Source organism: Leuciscus leuciscus (genome assembly GCF_965113295.1).
Source record: "Leuciscus leuciscus genome assembly, chromosome: 24".
NCBI classification, from domain to species: Eukaryota; Metazoa; Chordata; class Actinopteri; order Cypriniformes; family Leuciscidae; genus Leuciscus; species Leuciscus leuciscus.
The window spans coordinates 5,618,904-5,640,867 of record NC_138723.1 but is presented as its reverse complement, the minus strand read 5'-3'; the positions used below and the strand labels follow the sequence as shown (position 1 = coordinate 5,640,867).

General features: G+C 38.7%; 1 protein-coding gene across 3 annotated transcripts in view; it reads left to right on the top strand.

The window, feature by feature from the left end:
* Positions 1 to 2,275: 2,275 nt before the first annotated feature.
* cdc42se2 (CDC42 small effector 2) overlaps positions 2,276 to 21,964 on the top strand; it is a 40,343-nt gene continuing 20,654 nt past the window's right edge. The window contains exon 1 of one of the 3 annotated variants that reach the window (XM_082156884.1): positions 2,276 to 2,492. The gene's annotated coding sequence lies outside the window, so the exon portion shown is untranslated. Of the gene's footprint in view, positions 2,493 to 10,217; positions 10,660 to 20,606; positions 20,797 to 21,964 lie in introns of those variants that run through there. The other 2 variants (XM_082156885.1, XM_082156886.1) reach the window with 2 other exon arrangements.

Below are 21,964 nucleotides of genomic sequence, written 5' to 3'. Positions count from 1 at the left end.
TCCAAACATTTTCTATATAAGGAGAAATATTTAAAATTACCGCATAATACTTTTATGATATATATATATATACACACACACACACACACACACACACACACACACACACACACACACACACATATATATATATATATATTGCTAGTGATAAAGTGTTTACATTTACATTTAGTCATTTAGCAGACGCTTTTGTCCAAAGCGACTTACAAATTGGGACTAAATTAAGCAAGTCATCGTGAAGAGGCAAAAAACAACTCAAGAAGTGCTCAAAATACGAAGTTCAGGCATTATTCAGAGTAGCATAAGCCCGATAAGCGAGAATTTACAGGAATATATATATATAAAAAAATTATGAGGTTAAGTGCTCACGGAAGAGAAGAGTTTTCAGCTCTTTTTTGAATGTTGTCATGGATTCTGCATTCCGGATGCCGGTGGGGAGATCATTCCACCAGCATGGAACTGTGAATGAGAATGTTCTGGAAAGTGATTTTTTGGCTCTCTGTGATGGAACCACGAGACGTCGCTCGTTGAACGATCGAAGGCTTCTGGTAGGGATGTAGACTTGTAGGAGTGAGTGAAAGTAGGAGGGAGCTGAGCCTGTGACAGATCTGTAAGCAAGCGTCAGTTCCTTGAACTTGATGCGAGCAGAGAGAGGTAGCCAGTACAATGAGATGAACAAAGGAGTGACGTGGGCCCTGTTGGGCTCGTTGAAGACAAGATGAGCTGCAGCGTTCTGAATCATTTGTAGAGGTTTAGTTGCACATGATGGAAGTCCAGCCAGAAGAGCATTGCAGTAGTCAAGCCTAGTAATGACCAGGGCCTGGACGAGAAGTTGTGTTGCATGCTCAGTTAGGAAAGGCCTGATCTTCCTGATGTTGTGCAGAGCAAACCTGCATGATCGAGCTGTCTTTGAAATGTGATCTGTGAAGGTCAGCTGGTCATCAACTGTTACTCCAAGATTTCTGACTGACCTTGATGGGGTGATTGATGATGAGCCTAGCTGGATAGTGAAGTCGTGTTGCAGAGACGGATTGGCAGGGAGGACGAGAAGCTCAGTCTTTGCCAGGTTGAGCTGCAGGTGATGTTCCTTCATCCATGTCGAGATGTCCGCCAGACAGCTTGAGATCCGTGCAGCTACTGTGGGATCATCTGGTTGAAATGAGAGTAAGAGCTGTGTGTCATTAGCATAGCAGTGGTAGGAGAAACCATGTGCCTGTATGATGTGTCCCAGTGATGTGGTGTAGATGGAGAAGAGGAGGGGACCAAGAACTGAACCCTGAGGAGTGTTAAACTGGTTAATTCATACAATTTAATAGAAATAGAAATTAATTAATGAATTTTGTCAGATAAATACCTTAATTAAATATAGTATTTTCCTCATATGTTTTTTTTTTTTGGTTCAATCGAACATTTACAGGGTCATTAAGACAAATACTGTGGCTCAAAGCACTTGTGATGCCAATGGGTAAACCTCCCACCCTGTATTAGTTGTCTCTGTTTCTTATCTGTTTTATATCTTTCCAAAGATATTAAATACAGTGCACTCAGGAAGTATTAAGACCCTTTCATTTTTTTCACATTGTGTTTTTTTATCTACACTCTTACTTTCGCAAATTTTCTGGCTGGTCCTCATGTACAGTTAGGTAGATAAGTGATACAATTGAGTTGATGTCCTGCGATTTGGCATGATATAGCTTTCCAAAGAGAAAGTGCAACGTGCAATATGGCGGATCAAGTCCCGCCTTCTAAATAAAACAGCCAATGGCTGATTAGTAAAGTCATCAAGTCACTGCAGAAACGGATAATTTGATTGGAAGAGATATGACTGTATGACTGACTGAAAACAACTGCCGTTTCAAAGATGGCCGCCGAGTGAAATTCCAAGTATTCTGTCAAACATTTATTTATAAGTGGTAATGAAAAAGCATTTATTGCTTCATTCATTTTTTTAATTGTTTATTTTGCTGGGGTCAAATTGCTACAGTTATAATAACAGAAAGGTATAGCCTACTTGAGTAGCCTAAACTCGACTAGAGCTTCAATAACACATTTTTACTTGATTTTAAGATGATTTTTTTTAGGAAATAATGGGTTAAATTCGAATTGAACATGATTAATTTCGATCAGGAAACATATCTCAACCGAACATGAGGGTTGGCTGATGTAGGAAGGTGTTGCATTACCCCGCATTGACGCATAGGCGGCGCTGTTTCTCTGTTTTGTCCAGTTAGCGCACAGTGGGAGTGTTCCGCCTCAGTCAAGGGCTCCTTCTCCAACACTGCTGTCATTTACAACCAGAAAAGACACAAAGGAAGACGACTGGTGAGAGTGTAAATCTCGGCGCGTGACAGTGCTGGATGTGTGTGTGTGTGTGTGCGCGCGTGTGTCCGTGTTCATGCTGTCTGCGGATCGTCTGATCTGATCTCGGGCGCAGGTGGATCGTTTACCGCATTCATCAGCTGAGCCTCGGACATCAGCATCAGCATCAGTCGGTAAGACAGACAACTACTCATATAAATGATTCATGCCAGTACATCAGATCACATCAATGAACTTCACGATACGACTCAGTAAACTGCTGTATTAATCAGCCTGGAGTAGCCTAATGAAACCACATTTTCCTGTAAATGGATTTATCCTTTGAGTAATATAACAGTAACTGGTTTCATAATAGGGAAATGCAGCAATTTTTCATTATCATTAAAGGATTTTTTATTTATTTATAGCAAGACATAACATCAGTGTGTAAGTGTTACACCTAATCTGTTTGATGGTATAGCCTAGTAGACCATAGGCGTTCATGTAGGCTATGCTGGAACATTATGTTACTGGTTCTGCACATTATGGTACAAGACACAGCCTTACAGAAATGCAGTAGGAACTGTTGAATACCTGTATATTTTAGGAAGTAGTTTATATTCATTCTGTTTTGACTTGACTTAATTTGCAACGCAAAATAAGAAGACTCACTCATTGTTATGAAAATGAGAATTTTAGTCTTCTTAGTGTTGCATTGCAAACGCCCATGTGAAGTGAAATTCATGATAGATTGGTTAAACCTGGTGCGTAAAATTCATTTCACATTTATTTGTATAGCGCTTTTCACAATACACATCGTTTCAAAGCAGCTTTACAGAAAATGCATGAGTCCACAATACAATTTAGAGGTGTCTAAGTTATGTATTTCAGAAATGTACATATACATAATCACAGGTAGCTAAAAATGTATTAATTTAACAATGTAATAATTTAAGACAGAAACATTGAGCTCATTGAAGTAACGAATACTTGTTGAAAATGTAGATAAACACACACGTGTGACCGCACATTCTTTATTAATGCACAACAACTGTTGTTGGCAACCATAAACAGAGAACATTTGAAAGATGTGACTTGGTGGAAGAATTTTTTATTTTTCACATTATATTTATAACTACTATAGTTATAAAAATTGGTTTCTTTTATCATATTGATATGTAAAATAACTGTAACTTCTCCTACCTGTGGTAAATCACTGAAACACTCCAAAAATGAAAAATTGCTGTTAATTTACTCACCCTCAGGCCATCCAATATGTAGGTGTCTTTTTTTTCTTCAGTAGAAATGTAAAGAAGATTTTTAGCTGAATCCGTGGTCAATGGTGATTCATAAAATGCAAGTCAATGGCTACCATCCATTTGAGAGTAAAACAACAGCAAAAGTATATTAATACCCATGACTCCTTACGATGGATTGATGTCTTGTGAAGCGAAATAATCGGTGTAGCAAAGTTAAATCTCAGCGAAGGAGGAGGCGGGAACCGGCGACCGTTCAACGTAACTTTAAGATCATAAAATAAACAAACACAAAACGAAAGTAAAGCGTAACAAAACAAGCAAACATAAACAAAACACAACATGTAGTCCAGGCCTGGTCCTCTCTCATCCTTCACTGTCGTCACTCCTCCTTTTTATCCTTCTGGAGCTCATCCGTGGGACTCGAGACTTTTATTTATATATACTGTATATATAGCGCTTTTTACAATACAGATTGTTTCAAATCAGCTTTACAGAGAGAACAGGAAAATAATGCAAGTAAGTTCAGAAATTTATATATATTGCCACTCTGGAGAAAACCGCTAAGTCATCGTAGCTCAGTTCAGTTCTCATATAATGGTGTCAATGCAGGCAGATCAATAATATTGTTGAATATTAAATTAGATGTCCCCATTAGCACTCGCCTGTGCTGCATCGCTCCGTTCCCACAGCTCTCGGCCCCGCCCTGCTTGCCACAATCTGTCTGTTCAAGAACCGGTCCTGAGCACGTTCATGGCAGTCGAGCGCGAACTTCCTGTCGCATAATGACGTATGTGCAGGAGCTCAAAGGTTGGTAATCTGTGAAAAGTCAATCTTCCTGATTGAGATCGCGCAAGTGAATGTAATCTTGATATTTCTATATAGGTTGCAGCATCCAGGATAAGCACAAGTACCACTTTGATGAGCAATACAACACGCATATAAACAAACACAGAGTCAGCTCACGTGTGAGTTTGCTCCCGCACATACAGTGGTGCTTGAGTTTGTGAACCTTTTAGAAATGTCTATATTTCTGCATAAATATGACTTAAAACATCATCAGATGTTCGAAAAGTAGCCAAAGAGAACTCATTTAAACAAATGAGACAAAATATTATATTGGTCATTTATTTTTTCAAGAAAATGATCCAATTGTCCATGTGAAGCTCTAGAATTAGCAGTTAATTTGAAGGTGAAATTAGGCTCCACCTGTTCTGAGATGTTTTCAATCAATGGGATGACAATAAGGTGTCAGTGTGTGCCCTGTTTTATTTAAAGAACAGGATTCTAGCAAAGTCTAAACTTCACAACACATTTGGAAGTGTATCATGAGTCATGACACGGACGAAGGACTTCAGAAAAGAGTTGTTGTTGCTCATCAGACTAGAAAAGGTTATAAAACCATCTCTAAAGAGTTTTGACTCCACAAATCCACAGTCAGATTGTGGAGAAATGGAAGAAATTCTAGACATTCAAGAAATTCAATTGAAAAAATTCATGCCAGAGAAAGCCACTCCTCTCCAAGAAGAACATTGCTGCCCGCCTGTGCTAAAGATTAAGAGGACAAGCCAGAGGGCTATTGATGGAAAACGTTTTGTGGACGAATGAGACAAAAATATAACTTTTTGGTTTAAATGAGAAGCGTTATGTTTGGAGAAAGAAAAACACTGCATTCCAGCATAATATGCTTATGCCCTCTGTGAAACATGTTGGTGGTAGTATCATGGTTTGGGCCTGTTTTGCTTGCATCTGCGCCTGGACGAATTGCTATCATTGATGGAACAATAAATTATGAATAATGCCAGGCAATTCTAAAGGCAAATGTCAGGACATCTGTCCGTGAACTGAAGCTCAAGAGAAAGCGGGTAATGCAGCAAGACAGCGACCCCCCAAGCTCATTAGTCGTTCTACCAAAGAATGGTTAAAGAAGATCAAAGTTAATATTTTGGATTGGCCAATGTCAAAGTCCAGACCTTAATCCAATTTAAAATGTTGTGAAAGGACTTGAAACAAGCAGTTCATGTGAGGAAACACACCAACATCCCAGAGTTGAAGCTGTTCTGTACTGAGGAATGGGCTAAAATTCCTCCAAGTCGTTGTGCAGGACTGATCAGCAGTTACTGGAAACGTTTAGTGGCTGTTATCGCTGCACAAGAGGGTCACACCGGATACTGAAAGCAAGAGATCACATACTTGTGGCGCTCTAAGATTTCTCAATAAATAATTGACAAAGTAAATATTTTTTGCATAGACTGTAAAAAAAAAGATGGATGACGCACCTACACGCTCTTCCATTGTAGAACAGGAAATATATCGTAGATGTGGCGCTTACATCTCGGAGCCCGAGTCTGCGCAGTAGCGAGCGTGAAGTGGAGCCGCGGTATCACACACACTCCAGCTAAATCGGTTTGTGCCTCAGTGACTACTTCGCTCAGAGAAGCAGTCAATCTCATCCGTCAATCATGACGTCACACTCCCGTTTTTAACTTAAACCAAACTTATTTAAAAAAACGAACACTTGATCTTACTTCAGCGTGAATAAAAACGACCTAAAATGACAGAAACCATCTTTGGAAAAAATTAATTTGAAATGTAATTTGATTGTTTAGTTTGTCTCACGTCTTTTTAGATTACATGGAGAGGGCGGGGTTTATGAGCTAGACTGCTTCCAGCCTCCTGGGGGCGATAGAAGAGTTTTGACTTCACCTTTCAGGACTTGAGACATGTCACATTTGTTTGATTGGGTTTACTTTTAGGACTTTCAGAAATCTGATGATGTTTTAGGTCATATTTATGCAGAAATGCTGAAGGATTCACAAACATTCAAGCACCACTGTATGTCATTATGCAACAGGAAGCATAAGACCTCAATGCATCACCATGAAGTGATTTGCTGTTTATTGTAATCATCTCTTCTGGTCACAGTGCGGCAGGGAAAGCAGATATAGCCTTTGCTCTGCGGTGTGACATGTGAGACTTGCAGTCAAGAAAGTAGTAAAGTCAGCAGAGTCGCTCGCATCATGGCTGTGCTGAAAGGAAGGAAATTACCTTCATCAAAACACATCAGTCAAACGTACATAGTGTGCAGCACTGAACACCTCGCTGCTTAAACCTTCAAGAAACGTACTCATTATTAATCATTCTGTTCAATCAATATCTGGACTTAGGTACTTAATTATTGGCATTATGTTTAGAATGTGTAGCCTGAGAAAAACTGGACCCCCAGTGTAACTTAAAGTCCCTCTGTAGTCAATCATTTTATCCCTTAAAACTCATCTTTGATCACCAAAATGACAATGTAATTTTTTTTTCCCTTGATAAAGAATTCTTCATGCCTTAAAATATCTTGAATGTAACTCGACACCCTTGCCTCATTTAATATGCGCGGTTCTATGAATATGCAAATGAGCCCCGCCTCCTCACTCACTCAGCTCAGAGATCCACTTGTTGACGATCACACGTTGATCTGATTGGTTACAAGGTAGTGTGTGACGTCAGAGGCTGCGTTTACACTTGGCATTAACATGCGATCTCCGTGATCAAGCAGATCAGATCATAAGCCAATCAGGACACGGTGCGTTTACACCTGTCCACATTAAGTGGCTTCTGTATCTGTATCCAAAAGAAGGATGGTTCCGGTGCAAAGTGGATCTGAAGTGGTGGGTTTTCTTTTAAAAACAGGTTTCAGTCGGGGGACATTTTACAAATCTCGCAAAATTAGGAGGATGAAGAGGCTGCAAGTTTTCGCATCGCTCTGTAAAGTACGTCACCCGGATCTTTGGTCTGATTGGTTGAAGGACTATCCAATTGCGTACAGAGTAATTTGAACTCTGCCCATCGATCACACCTCTTGTGCAGTAGAACTTGTGTGACGTCTACCTGTGAATGCAGACACGATGCTGGATTGCGTTTACATTACACTGAGATCCGATCTTAATGCTCCCTCGACTACCTCCGAACATGCACACGCTGATCGGATAACATTCCCATCAGAAGCGCGTTTACACAACATCCGGAGACAGGTCGCATGTTAATGCCAAGTGTAAACGCAGCCAGAAACACCAGCGATTTCAAACCGTGTTTTTGAGACTGTTTTTGGCTGAAAGCTGCTTTGAGTGAGTGGAGGCGGGGCTTATTTGCATAATCATAGACCCGCATATACTAAACGAGACAAAGGTGTCGAGTTACATTCAAGCTATTTTAAGTCATGAAGAATTTTTTTTCAGTGAAAAAACTTTTAAATATGTAATTTTAGTGATCAAAGATGAGTTTTAAGGGATACAATTATTGACTACAGGGGGACTTTAAGAGTTACAGCAAAGATCTTGTAGAGGTGAGGGAAGGATGCTTTTCTTTTTGCCTACATCTGCAACAAGTGGAGCTCTGATATCTCGGACAGCTTCAGGCTTAAGTTGCATGAAGTGTTGCATCTGTTATTATTTGGATCTTGATTGTACTAGCAGGATTTAGTTGATAAATGCCAACAGCTTGGATTAAATCCACAGGCAAATCCTATCAGAACCTTTGTGTGAACCCAAGAGCAGTTAGCAAATTAGTAATTGAACTGGTGAGTGGAAAGTTGTACCCACTGGTTAGTAGTATAAGTAATAATAGTAGTATAAGTATAATAATTTTTCAAATTTTTTTTTTAATTTGTTGTCGTATAAAAAGAAAAAGATTTGTCAAATTCTCTCTTTTTGTGTTCTAGAAAAAAATCAGAGCGTAAAAGTTGATAGAATGAGATGAGGGTGAATGCATGAAAGCAAGCTTCTGTAAGAGCGTATTACTGTTTTGCAAACTAGTTCATCATATGATCCAAGTGCAAATCAAATAATCTTTATTTTGTGCTAAGCACAGAAATCTGGTCAAATACTCATTGAGTGAGAGATTGCACCATTGTTATTCAGGGACAAAACAAGAGTGTATTCTAGGATTGTTTTAATACCAAGACTGTGAAAGCGCATTTTTCCCCACTCAAACCATTGCATTTTTCTACGAGTGTGTTCCAGTCTGCTGTTAAGCTGTGTGTTTGTAGTCAACACTGCAGAATGCTCAGGAACGTCCTAATCTAATCTAGCCTCCATATGTTTCTCTTTAAGAGATCCTCCCGTGCTTAAGACCTTTCGTCTGTGCGATGGTCAGAAATTCCTTACATAATTGTACCTTGGCACTTGTCCCTGAGAGTTTGTGGCATTTCAGCTTTAATTCAGTTTTGGCCTTTGCTGAACAACCAAACGTACATTAGTTCATGTTAACTAGAGTATCTAACAGGGGTGTTTGATGTAAACAATATTAAAGAGTGTAGAATATTGGTGTTTTTACTCCAGGGCAAGCATCACATCGAAGTATTAAACTTGCAACAGTGGGAAAATGTGTTTGCAAAATTCCCCAAAACGTTCAAAACTTCAGTTTCCCACTGAAATGAACACCAAGTTTATTCTTTTTCACACAAATTATGATTACAGGGGAAGATTATCAATTAATAAAGGCTTATTTTCATGCAGTTTCTTGCACAATACTATGTTATGAGCTCAGGATACATTTATCATATAGTGCATGATTTGTAAACTAAATCATTTTGACATTTGCATCACATAATCAGCTCCATATGATGTTTCTAACGAAGTACAACCTGGTACAGCATCGTTATTTTCAAATGCGATTGAGCATTAACCTTTCAGCATCACTCAACAGAACTCGATACGTGCAACAACCAACGTTGCCAGATTCACGTTCATCTGTTTTGGATTAAACTTAACACACTTTTAGCACCACTGAACATTTGACTTTGAAAGTGTCATAAAATGTGCAAGAAGCAACGTAACATCATGTTGCCCAAATGTCGCCACAAGCACGTTTTTACCAATGAATCTGAGTTAAAAGCGTTGGTGTTGGTGGTAACTCGTCCCATTTGTTCAATGAACATCAGAAAATCTCTCACAACACGCAGCTTGTTGAGAAGGTGTGTTATTAATATTCTAAGCAATTAAACTGCAGGTTAATGATAAAAATACAGGATCTGTATTAAAGGACCTGAGACTTTATCTAGGCACTGACACTCTTTTCACTTCAGTAAATAATCACAAGGCAGCACACGAGAAACCATTCAGAACATCCTCACAACTGCACATCATCACACTGAAAACCACTGCGTCTCAGCAACTACTGCAGAAACGGCTCATCCAACCACGTGATCAACTCGCTGTGTGAAGACGGCATCACGCAATGCCAAATGTAGGAACTGTGGTAGACTTAAGTGAGTGTGAGCTGAACCAGAAGTCTGTTTCCATATCAGTCTCTTCTACAGCTGAGAAACTCTGCATATTGCTGATGTTATTTCAGCCACTCACAGTGCAGAGACACACACTCGTCACCAATCAAACGAGTTATAACTTTACTGTACTTTTTCAATTTGCTCTATGTGCGTTGTCTGATTTTCTTGATGTACAATGTGTCACTTAGTCATTATGTTGAAGAAATGGTGAAAATAACATTTCAAAAATGATACTGAACTCACATTAAAGAGCTTTAAAAGGTTTTGGAAAGGCATGAGGGTGAGTAAATGATGACACAATAACTGGTATGTTCATATACAGGCGGCAGGGTTGTGTTTATTACATTTTTATTTTAAAAAGTCTTTAAATTTAACATTTATAGGCCTTATACTGAAAGATTCATGGACCAAGATGGAACTTTAATTAATTAATAAAAAAGGAGCCAATTTTTAAATCTGTCAGTGTGTGAAATGGGAAAAGGTGATAGTTCTTGATTTAATGTGACTCGGAGATTCACAATGTGTCCGTCATGTTTCTTAAACTTTCAGCGACAGCGTAGCGGAGCAAAGCCTGAGGGGTAACGACGCTCGTCACCAAATTCTGTGAGAAGATTTCTCATGAAAGCCACACATTAAAAAAAGCCTACTTTGAGATGCTAATAGAAATGTAGTAAAGGGAGTATGACCTATAGTATCAGGAGCAGCTCAGTGTCTTTAGCTCAGATGAATAAGAGTGACTGAAACCCTGTCATTGTCAATCAGTGTACTTCCTGTTTTCTGTGGCTGTGCTCAGGAGTTATTAAGCATGTGATGCATGTGCGTTCTTCAATTGTGAGTTTATGATGCAAAATGTTGATTGATTGTTGTTTTTATGTTGTAGAACAAAGCTTGTTGGGTTTTTGTTCGTAGATTTTTGCAGTGCTTGACACCACCATGTTTTACAATAACCAGAAATATTGATAATTCATTTGAAATTGAAATTGTGATTTGTTTCCCAGAATAATTTGAAAGTGATGCATTGGTGAATCATTTTTTTATTTTTTATGTATTATTTATTATTAATGAATTCATTATTATTGTTTACTACACATCAAATAATGAAGAACCAAGTCATCAAAATAAGTGCAAATTCTAAAACTGCCATTTCTTTGTGGTCAGATTCTGTACAGGACAAAAGTGAAGTGAAGCATTGCAACAAAGGTTGAAGCTGATCAGTTTCAGTCTGTCTCATGATGATCTCTTGTGCATTTGACATAATGTCAGTCATTATCCAATTATGACATTATGATACTTTGCAATGCATTTAATTGTGATGTATTATGTTGTGTGTCATATCATAAGGAATTTGCTGATGCCAAGCTGTAGTGTGAGATTAGCTCATCGAAGTTGATTTAAGATGTTAATATAATTATAACACGAAACTAGTGCACTAATAACAGCACTTTTCTGAGGATATTTTAGGTATAATTCCTAAAAAATAAAAAGCTACTTCCCTGATTGCCCTGGAGGGTATTATGGTTATGAAGAATCTGAGTTATTCCTTCACAAGCCAAAAATTGCAAGTAGGGCCAACAAGGCAGACAGTAATGGCTTTATTAAGCAACTGGTCAATAGTCGGTAGTATCTGGGTCATTGCCTTAAGAAGAGATGAGACATTGATGTTGCCTTCGCTGGCTGTAATGGTAGTATAAGGCGAGCATTGTTACCTCTTTCTTTGCAAAAGGAAATTAACCCTCTAGCATTGGTGCCATGCAAAGATATCCTGCTAGACTTGGTGACATTTGTGGTAAAACACATCCTTTCATGCGTGCTGCACGGTGTAGCTGCATCAGATCTCTCACACTGAACCTGAAGCTGCACTGAACTGTCGACAACAAAACAAAAAATATTCTGGGTCAGATACTAGATCACCAACTTTTTTATTGTGTATAAGAATATATGTATGTATACATATACATATTTCAATCATGACAACTCTTGACTGTTATTAAAGGGATAGTTCATCCAAAAATGAAAATTCAGTCATCATTTACTCACCCTTAAGTTTTTTCTTTCTTCTGTTGAAAACCAAGGAAGATATTTTAAAGAATGTTGGTAACCGAACAGTTTCTGGTCTCCACTGACTTCCATAGTATATACACTACCGTTCAAAAGTTTGGGGTCAGTAAGATTTTTTAAATGTTTTTAAAAGAAGTATCTTCTGCTCACCAAGGCTGCATTTATTTGATAAAAAAACAAAAAACAAAAACAGTAATATTGTGAAATATTATGACAATTTAAAATGCCTGTTTTCTATTTTAATATATTTTAAAGTGTAATGTATTCCTGTGATCAAAGCTGAATTTTCAGCATCATTACTCCAGTCTTCAGTGTCACATGATCCTTCAGAAATCATTATAATATGATGATTTGATGCTCAAGAAACATTCATTATTATTATCAATGTTGAAAACTGTATCAATGTTGAAAAAGCATTTATTTAAAATAGAATATTTTCTAACATTATAAATGTCTTTACTGTCACTTTTGATCAGTTTAACTCTTCCTTGATGAAAAAAAGTATTGATTTATTTTATTTATTTTCCCCAAAAATAAAATTAAAATTCTTACTGACCCCAAACTTTTGAATTATTATAAAAAAAAAATTCATTTAATGAAAGTAAATAGGGACCAGCATCTGTTTCGTTGCCCACATTCTTCAAAATATCTTATTTTGTGTTCAACAGAAGACATAACTTTATACAGATTTAGAACAACTTGAAGGTGAGTAAATTATTACAGAATTTTCATTTTTGGGGTGAACTATCCCTTTAATGAATATGGCAGTGTTAATGTATTTGGTCTTGGCAGACTAGATCTGCTACGCTGCTGTTGATTATTGCTGCTATGTATGGACTTGTTACTGCTAATAGATACTCAGACTCGCTGCTGTGAGCATGTAAGTTATGCTGCTGGATAAGTAGACATACATCAGTCCCATAGCAGATCTGAGCAGGTGGAGCTGGGGGAGGTAGAGGGTCTCAGAGGAACTATGATAGTGCGGTGCAGGACTAGCCTACTGCAAACACTGAACCAGACTGTTTAAATGTTGAGCAAGCCTCTTATTGGTTGCATGATCAGCAGTGGCCAATCAGCTTGTGTCATGCAGTAATAATGTGTTTGCCGATTGCATGTAAAGAACCATTAGCCTGCATCCTCTAGAGTTTCATGCCTGTTTAAGTAGCATTATCATGCCATTATGTGCCACGGGGATTTTAAGGGGGAAGCAGCGGTCTGTTATGCATGCAAATAATGGAAACAGCATGGCATCATGCATATATTAATGATTGTAAATCTCCTCTGTTTGGGAGAATTGAAATAATAGATCAGATGTTTGTTTGAAAGGTTTTCTAAAACTTAAAGTGAACCAGCTATCGTCTACAGAGGCCGGTGACTATTGGGTCTTGTGATCTGGATCACAAAAGGAGGACTTGTCTACTGGATACTGAGGAAAATGCATGATGTCATTAGAATGAGCCCCCGGCACAGTGGAGAGAAGAAGTTGTAAATATTTCAGCATCTTTATTATGAAATCAGACGTAGATGTTGAGGGTCTGGGGTTACGATCTGCTGATGGGTGGCTGTTGCTTGATACAATGCAAAAATAGCTAGTAGATGATGTAATGGGCATTAGTTTGTAAACAACAGGGTTGTTATGTGTAAATAAGAGATATATACAAAATGTGCAGAGCTGTGGGTCCTCATGAGCAGAGTTGAGAACCTCTGATAGACTCATCTGAAGCCTTCAGTTCAGAGCAATCTCTCTCCTCTACATGGAAACCAAGATCTTCTTAGTGCTGGCTGAAAGGAGGACCTCACAACATGACTGAAAGTGAGTTTCATGACTTCTCTTTATCCAGTAAATTGGATTCTCAGGATGCTTGACCAATTCACTTATGTTTCCAGCTAATTCAGCCACTAAATAAATGCAACAAAGCAGTGTCTTCTCAATATGGTGGACAAATCAATTCAACAGGATCCTATGATTTCTGGAGCAATGGACTACTGAGTAAATCCTGCTCTTGGAGGACCAATGTCCGGCAGAGTTATCTCCAGCCTGCCCCAACACACTTGTCTGGAGGTTTCTAGTGATCCTGAAAACCTTGATTAGCTGGTTCGGGTGTGTTGAACAGGGTTGAAGCTAAACTCTTTTGGATTGGCAGGATTGGACACCCTTAGCTTGAAACCATGTGAAGGCAAGATGAGTATTGCAATTCTGGCCCTCAAGCTCCACTTTCCTGTAGAGTTTATCTCCACCCCTAATCAAACACTGGCTAACACCACAGGCTGCATCATTGCATACTTCCTTACTGTATATAGGCAAAAAACAGTATGTGACAAAAGAAGTATGTCCAAATTCAGAGGACTCATAAAAGAGTTGGCAAAAAGTACCCGGATGATCTACTACTACCCGTTGTGATTCTGAAGTGTGCTTACGATGGACACTTTACTATCCCATGAGGCCATGGGAAAGAATTTGTCAATGACAGTGAAGTGACGTAACTGACACTGGTAGGTCACATGATAAGGGCAACATGGTGAATGCAGTATGTCTGGATTACATTCTTAATACACACACACTCATATTATATAGAACATACTTTTTAGCAGTCGTGAAGAGAGTAGCCTATGTGATTTTGGACGTAGCCAAAGTCTTGAGGATTATTTGAAAGCTATAGGCAGGTGAATTTGATCAAGGTTGGAGATTGATCTGCTGAGTTGGGAAACTCTCGAGGGCCAGAGTTGCCCAACCCTGGTCTTGAGGGTTCAAGATGATACCACAGAATGAGCCACGATTAAGTTCAATACAAAAAAGAAAATCAAGGATTCAAGATAAAGTTCCATTTCCAAGTCTGTTGAGGTCATTCCATCAACCGAAAAGATTCCTGTAAAATGCCTTTACCTCCAGCCATAATCAAATACACCTGAGCCAGCTAATCAAGGTCTTCAGGGCCTCTAGAAACCTTTAGGCAGGTGCGTTGAACTGAAGCAGGAAGAGCTAAACTCTGCTGGACGTTGGTCCCGTAGGAGCAGGTTTGGACACCACCTGGTTTAGGGTCAAACCATTTCCAGCAAAAGGAAAAGCAGAGAGGAAGGACAGGAGAGCCATTACCCAAGCTACCCAAGGTGGAAGGACTGAGGACAACCTGTTAGGGCTGCTCGATTATGGAAAATCATAATCACGATTATTTTGGGCAGTATTGAAATAGGGCTGGGCGATAAAATCGATAACGCTAATTATCGCGATATAATTTTTCTCGATAAAACGATATCAAGAGTTCGATAAATGTTCGATAATGTTTATGCGCCAAAAGCGGAACGAAACTCATTTGAACCGCGCGCCACACGGACCATTTATCCGCTCGGCTCAAAGTCCAAACGGCAGCGCAGCGCGAGCTCACTAGAGCAGATGCGTTTACTCTGATCGCTCTCGTCACGAGATCCAGTGAGAAGCGCTTGAGTTCAGCGTAGAACACAAGTGTCTCAGTGATTTAAACCAGTTTAAAGGCAGATGAAACAGCGCTGACAAACAGGAGCAACACTGTGCGCAACGATACAGTCTGAAGGCTTTTCCGTCTACAAATTCCCATCATTTACAATGGATTTACTGTAACGTTAGCCTAGTAATATTAACTGCACCATGAAATGTGGGATATACATATTGAATTGTATTATATTATTAATGTAGACGATGTATTAAAGGACTGATGGAATATAATTACAGTATTTAATGTATTTAGGCTACTGTTTTTCATACAAATACCATAGAAACCATAAAGTTACATTTTGCCATGATAGTGAGGTTATCATGATCTAAATGCATGATACTGGATGGCCAATGGTTAAGTTTAATAAAACTCAAACAGTCAGAATATTACATTTTACCAAATAAAAAATGAGCACATGCAGAAACTAAGAAATTAATTGTCCAATAAAGATATTTATTTTGTTAAGGAAAAATGACAAATATTTGAATGTTCTACCTTGGATTTGTGAAATGTTCACCTGTTTGGCAAGTGTTTGTCCTGATATGTTCTGACAATAAAGAGTAGTTTAAAACCACAATTAACGCTCTGGTTTCTACAACTTTCACTTAGGAGCAAAAATCTGCCTTTAAACTTGAAAGAAATAAAGATTTGACTTTTATCGTGATATTTTTTTTTTTGGGCCATATCGCCCAGCCCTATATTGAAATCACGATTATGTAACACGATTATTTCACATGACTTTGGGTATGTGTTGCATTTATTAAAAAGACACCTCTCAACAATTCTTAAATAATTGAAATTTTAACATTTATTGTACTTTTTGAACTATTATAAAATAAATAATATAACAAATAATACTTCAATAAGTATTTACATTTTCCCGCAGGTCTACGGAAAATTCCCCCACAAACATTGATTAACTTTAGCATGTAGATTGTATGAGTAGCCTAAATTAATCCACACAGATTATATAATCAAATCTATCATTTTAAAACTTTCGCAAAGACACAATTTCACAAACTGCGTGATGTTCAGCGGCGCCGCGTCTTTTCTCTCTCGGTCTCTCAACATGGGTTGGACAAAGCAAGCGTCGAAACTACACTCTCGCGTTTAGGAGTCGGGACATGACGGAATTGTCACTTGCATAATCTGGCCAGTATTGCATCAGAACACAAGACAAAATAGAACATGGCAAAATAATCGTTTTTACTCGATTGTACTATTTTGGTGATCGTTGCGAGCCAAAATCGAAATCAAAATTCAATTAATTGCACGGCCCTACAACCTCTAGAGCTAAATTCCCAGATCCTGGACAAAGTGGGACATTCCCAAGAGGAAGATAATGTTGGCCAGCCTCACGAAGCAGGAGACCTTCTGTATCTGCTTGTTTTGTCTCGCTACATAGACAAAACATCTGTGACATCGTTCAACATCTGAATTAATCTGGCCTTGATTGGAAAGTTACTTTTAAATACTCTTACTTGTTATTTACTCTGATCTTCAAACTACAGCTCGATTGTTTTTTGTTGTTTGTATTATCTAGAATATAAATGGACCAAGATGTTTGGTGTGAGCCGCATCATTGCAGTCGCATTCATTTTGAGTGAGTCAAATATTGAAGGGTACATAACACTCAGTTTCTGCCAATCTCATGGGAATCTTGAGTACCTATAGAGTAGTATTGCTATTGCATCCGGTTCCGACTCATGACCGGGATCTTTTATAGCTGGGACCGCTCCATCTTTCAGTTTCAATCAATCTGCAAATCCAGCATCGAACTGGGCCTTGTTTCTAAAACATTTGTCACCGAAATGTCAGGAACAAACAAACACACGTGCACAACTCTGTTGCTGCCCCGGAAAAACAAACTGCATCCACTGTTCCCTTAACTCTGGGTTCTTTGGGAAGCTGAGCAAGGTTATCTTTCCCTCTCAACCAAAAACTCACTTCTTTGGTGACATTGTTGATTTCGTTGTCTAAAAACAAAATGTAAAATCTTTCAACGACGAAGCACATTGATGGGTGATGCTCTTGCTCTCGCTCTGGTTGCGCACGCTCTTCCGGGAGAAGTGCCCATACAAGGAATTCTGCCCTTTATGACGTCATACAGGGCCATACTCTGGGAAAAAAACTATCCGAAACTTATACGAAGCCTGAAGGAGTGTATTTGACACAGAAATACGCCGTCATACTGTACGTCCAACTCGTTTTTTTAAACTTTAGCAATGTTTAGCATGAGAATCCAACTCTTTAACAGTGTAAACAAGTCAGAAGGCATGAAATGGCATTAGACATCCCCTTTAAGAAATGAAAAGAGTGATAATTTCTTGCCAGTTTTACAATAAGGTGGATTTATTGATTCAAAGTCTCTGAGCAAAAGCTGAACAAAAACTGAAATTGAGCTGCTTCTCGTATTGAGTAAGAGCAGGGAGCGAAACAACAAGGCAGCTTTTTAATTGGCAAATAAGAAGAAATGATGCCTGAATGGAGTGAAAGTCAAGAAAAGAGACTGCTCAGTCCACTATTGGCAGCACTGGCAGAAAGGGCTGAAGCCTGTGCAGATGGCCAGTGTTTGTGTGGGCCTGTATAATCATGGACTACATACACTGTAAAACACAACAGTTATTCTGAGTAACACGTGTTAGTTAGCTTTACTTAATGTCTTAAATTAATTGTAAAAATCTAGTAATCTGTACTATTCACATTCTATGCCTTGTTTACTCCAACCCAAGTTAAGATTAATTGACTGGTATGAGGGCCATTTTGCCAAGCAAAAAAGTGTTTGAGGTGGTGCAGTTCTTATTAGACTTTTCTCTCATTTCCTCCACTTCTGCAGTTTCCTTTCTCTAGTTGCATTCACTCATTTCCCAAAGTCATCTGGAATGTTGAATTGTCAATACAACTGAAAATCTTGAGAGAACATCACATAAGCTGACTTTATAAATTGATGCTGATTTTCCTAAAAAAAAAGAAAAAAAGGTTGAACTCACCATTATGGTGATTAGTGTTCTCCCTTTGTTTGGGAACTTGAAACTTCATTCATATTATGGCGCGTTTCCACCGAGCGGTACAGTACGGTACGGTACGGGTCGGTACCCTTTTATTTGCGTTTCCACTGCCAAAAGTTGAGAATGGTACCAAAAAGCCGAACCGTACCGTACCACTTTTTGGGTACCCTTCCGTTGGGGTACCTAGCACAGTGGTACGGTACTAAAAGGTGGAGCTAGACTCACTGCAGGACGTTGATTGGTTGACAGAGAATCGTCACTTGCGCGTGCTACGAGGGGAATGACAACATAAGAAGCGCCATTTTTTAATATACAGTTTAATATAATACTACTGTTACTGTGTCACGAAATGTAATTTTAAGAGTTTTTCAGGCGAGAATGTAGTTGTTTAAAGCTCAAATCTGTGGTTTATTTATAAAGATGATTTGTTTTTCCCCGGTTGTGAGATCCATGCGATCAGCGGGCGCTCATGTTTCCCGGCTGGATGAGCCTTTCCTCGGCTAAGTTCTTCTGACGTTCGCCGATGACTCCGACGGTAGTGGTTAAACATGAGATATAATAATTCGTCTTGTGCAGACCTAACGGGCGATCTTTGGTCTCGTGAATATATAATTCGTTCCCTGTCAATCGTTTTGGCCGAGGGCTAAGTTTAGTTTCATATTATAGGCTATTTGTATTTAACTTTACTGTTGTAATGTTAGATTAGAGCGCAGCATTTGGACATTTGACTGAATTGTTTGCTTTATTTCTTATTGTATAGCTTCTTGTACCTTTTACTTAAACTTTTATATTGGCTATTATTGATAAAACTGAAATTTTACAAAAAGAAATATGGTTTCTTGTCATTTTCTTATTACAAGATTATCACTTATGTTTATTGCAACATTTGTACAAATGCATATATTGCCTGTAATATGTGTAATTTTTTTTATTATTTAAACGAAAAGAGGTAACGTTAGGGTTGTGTTTTAAATTTCGTTTTGTTATAACGTTAAATAGAATAACGTATAACGTGCAGTGAATAATCAATATGCGTTGTGCATGAACCACATTTGTGTCCCTATAATGTTTAATTTATTTAAATGAAAACGAAAAGAGGCAGAGTAGTGTTTTATAACATAATATTTCGTTTTATTGTTGCTTAAAATGTACATACAGAGTAACAGAGATAACCGGAGTAGCAGAGCGAGCTGAGTGACCTTTTAAGAACGCGCTGAACCATTTGCATGTAGGAGTCGCACATGGCAAGTACAAACTTTGCGTACTTAATATTGAGAAATGCCTAATGTCGGCGCTTGTCTTCTTGTGACAAACATGTCGAGGAGCAAGAACAAGATCTGCTGTATATGTCATCCATTGTAGTTTACTATGTTCTTCTTCGCGCGAAAATGACGTCGATCGAAACACCACGCCCATCAAGTAAGGGTACTGTTGGCAGTGGAAACGCTAGCCAGATCATGGTTAACAGACCCGAACCGTACCGTACTGTACCGTACCGTACTGTACTGCTCAGTGGAAACGCGCCATTATTGTAATTCTCTTACTTATTGATGCATCAATGCAACAAGAAATCACAGTTATTTGGTTTCGAAGTAAGAGAAGTAATAAATAGGTTGCTTTTACATATACACCCACTCTCTGTGTGTATATGCAGCCTGTGTATATGTAGACCTCCTCACACAATACACATGCACACACACACTACTACTTGCTACTAACCAGCAGCTTCTGTGGCAACAAATCCAAGGATGAAGGAATTGAAAAGCAGCACTCAACAAGCGAAGCAATTGTCCCATGCAGTGCTTTGGTTAATGAGCTTGGAAAAGGGCAGCTGGGTTTTCCCTTACTGAAAAAAAGCTTTATGTTTCCACTTCTCTAATCAGCCATTTTTGCTGAGTTGCAATTGCTCATGTTATATCAATCTCATGTTTCGTTCATGCCAATATTCCAACACTGGCGCTTATGAGTCTAAACTGTCCTCTGGAATGTAATTCTAGGAGACGAAGTCAAGTCATAATTCTCTTAATGTGATACAGGGAACAGGATTATGGATTGTTGGGGTTTTTCGTCACTAGTTTTCTTGTAAGCCAGTGCATTCAGAGTGTCTCCACTCTGGTATTGCTTACGTAAGCTGCATATAGTGGGTGGATGGTGCTTACATAAAAGCCTCCGCGACAGAGGGACGGTTGGGATGGGGAGTCGGGGGCGGAGCTTATACCTTAGGAGCGTGCACGATCCCTGGTGGGGGGGGAGTCAGTGATGCAGTGAATGAATGCCTCTTGCCCGCTGATCCGTAACTGAGTGAGGGACAAAGGCCTCCTGGAGAGGGAGCGCAGTCGGGATCTCACAGCTCCTTAGCCTGGCTCACACCGGAGGAGGATATACGCGACTCGCCTCTCCTCTCTGTTCATCAATGGAGTGAGCTGAGGATGGTGAGTGTTAAACGCTTTACTCAAGGTTCTGATTCATTAGTTTCCATGGGAATAGTTGCAGTTGTGTGTGATTTATGCGACCAGTTCATGAAGTGCCAGACAGAATGATGTGGTTTAGTAAAATCTGTCTAATGAGACTGGCGTGAAGCGTTGCCGATCTTGATGATGATGATGGTGCTCTGATGTATTTGCCTGAGTTGTAAAATGCATTCACTTGGTTTCTTGCTGGGGAAGGTGGTGCGGCCGTTATACGTTATATGGCCTGAGATGAATCATTTTATATCATAGTAACAGTACATGCACTACTGTTCAAAAGTTTGTAGTTGGTGAGATTGTTTTAGTGTTTTTGAAAGGAGTCTCTTATGCTCACTAAGAGAGTTTTAATGAGTACAGTGTAATTATTGAACATGGTTGTGTTGCTCAATATGTTTGTCTATAACGGAACGTTTTTTGATGAATATAACGTTCAAAAGAACAGCATTTGTTTATAATAGAAATCTTGACATAGACATAATGTCTTTTCTGTCACTTTTGAGGCATTCTTGCTGAATTTTAAATGGTAGTGAATATTGATAGTTATTTTACTGGAAATTCAATAAAAATGTATTATGTATGAAATAACCATGTGGTAATCTCAATATTTGGAAAATCCAGTGAATGAAATTTCTGCATCTTCTCTTTCATTTTAAACTTGATGGCCACAAATCAAAAAATATACGAATACACCACCAATGATAAATTTAGCATCAGTGCAAAAACAGTTTAGCATTATCATGTAACCCTTGACTTGTGAATTTTGACTCTGAATTCTGATTGAGCTTTCAGAGCTGTGTAAATAACATGTAGCAGTCCTGTCTGCTGATAGCTGTTGGATGTATTTACTATGGTATGCTATGGTATAGTTTGGTATGGTTTGGTATGGTGTGGTTTGGTTTGCTATGGTTATAGTTTGGTATTTAGGGGTGTAACGATACCCTCATGTCACGATTCGATACATATCACGCTACTGAACTCACGATACGATATTATTGCGATACTCCAAGACATATGATTAAAGGTTAACAAAAAATGTACTGTTTATTAAAATCCTTAATTTGATATTATATTGTGTGTAAATGATTAGGCTTGGACTTGGTGCTGAAACCCAAAGCACAGGACAATAGAGACA